Below are 1,540 nucleotides of genomic sequence, written 5' to 3' on the forward strand. Positions count from 1 at the left end.
TGTCTGTGCTGTTCTTTAATTTTATCTCAGTCATAACCCTATGAGTCAGGCATAAGTATCATCCCATTTCACAGATGAGGATCCTTGAGCATGGAGAGGAAAATTAACCTTCATATGGCCAGCTCATCAATTCGAAGTGAATATCCTTAACCACTGGACCACACTGTCCTCCAATCCAGTGTGCAGAATTTCTGCTCCCCTGCACTAATTTGTGGAATTTACTAGAATCAGAATGACTCATCCTCCTCTGCTCAAAGACACCAGGCTGTCCAGGGTCAGAAAGATCAAGGCAGGGATTCTAGGAGAGTGAAGAATTGGACTTCCAGGGGGTAGCTACACGTGCAAAGGAGGAAGAGGAACCCAAAAAACAAAGACAGAGCCACCTCCATTGCTGAGGTGAACCACAGACAGTGTGTGTCCTCAGGTGAGGTCTTCTCTGGAGAACCTGGCTCCTCAAGGGGGCTGAGGCAAGAGGGACTGAGGTGCTGGGTGTCAGCCTGCGCAGGCTGGAGCAGGGACCTAGACAAGGAGGGAAGTGTGGCCCCATATTTCCTTTTCCTATTTCTCTCCACTATGTGGGGCGTTGGGGGGGGGGCATTGCTTGTTCAGTGGTAGAATTCTTGCCTTTCATGCAGGAGACCTAGGTTCGATTCCCAGTCAATGCATCTCATGTTACCACTCGATCCCTCAGTGGAGGGCTTGCGTTTTGCTATGATGCTGAACAGATTTCAGCAGAACTTCCAGACTAAGCTGGACTAGAAAGAAAGTCCAGCAGATCTACTTCCAAAACTCAGCCAGTGAAAACCCTGTGGATGACTACAGTCCTATCCCATTGTGCATGGGATCGCCATGAGTTGGGGGCTGACTCAATGGCAGCCAACAACAACGATTCAGTCTCCATGATTTTCCCCAAGGCTTACCTACACCCCTTGCCAGATGAATCTGGCAGAATAGGCACATGGCAAGGAGCTGGAAAGGGGTGGTGAGTGTCCCTTGGTCTCCACCAAAGCCCCACTCAGGCATTCACAACCTTTCAAAGCCACCAGCACTCCCTTTGAGAATAGACGTGAACTAGGCTTAGAAGGGGAAGACGTCTCTCCTGAGATACATTTTGGTCCTTTTGGCGAAGGACACAAAAGTCCGGGGGAGCTTGGGCTCAGACCTGGTGTTTTTCCTTTGGAAACTCTTGCAGGTGAGTTGGGGCTGATGCATCTCATCAAAGGATGAGCCGCCTTCTCCAGCAGGACTTCACCCCCTGACCTGTTCGCTTCACTACTTGAGCCGTTTCTTCAGGGCTGCTGGGCCCCTTTACAGGGAAGAGAAGTAAGAGAACTACACTCTGGTCACTGGCTGTTATGAATTAAACTATGTCCCCCAGATTATGTGCTGGAATCCTAAGCCTTATACCTGTGGATGTAATCCTGTTTGGAAATAGGGTTTTCATTGTTATGTTAGTGAGTTCATGCCAGTGTAGGGTATGTCCTAAATCTAGTAACTTCTGAGGTATAATGAGAGCAGATTAGGCACAGATTCGGGCACA

At 49.0% G+C, this 1,540-nt stretch overlaps 1 non-coding gene across 1 annotated transcript; it reads left to right on the forward strand.

Annotated features, from left to right (window-relative positions):
- Nucleotides 1–594: 594 nt before the first annotated feature.
- On the forward strand, nucleotides 595–665 carry TRNAE-UUC (transfer RNA glutamic acid (anticodon UUC)). The gene has a single exon. It is a non-coding gene; the product is annotated as a tRNA-Glu (tRNA).
- Nucleotides 666–1,540: the final 875 nt, after the last annotated feature.

The sequence above is a fragment of the Trichechus manatus genome, unplaced genomic scaffold (assembly GCF_000243295.1).
Source record: "Trichechus manatus latirostris isolate Lorelei unplaced genomic scaffold, TriManLat1.0 scaffold00143, whole genome shotgun sequence".
NCBI lineage: Eukaryota > Metazoa > Chordata > Mammalia > Sirenia > Trichechidae > Trichechus > Trichechus manatus.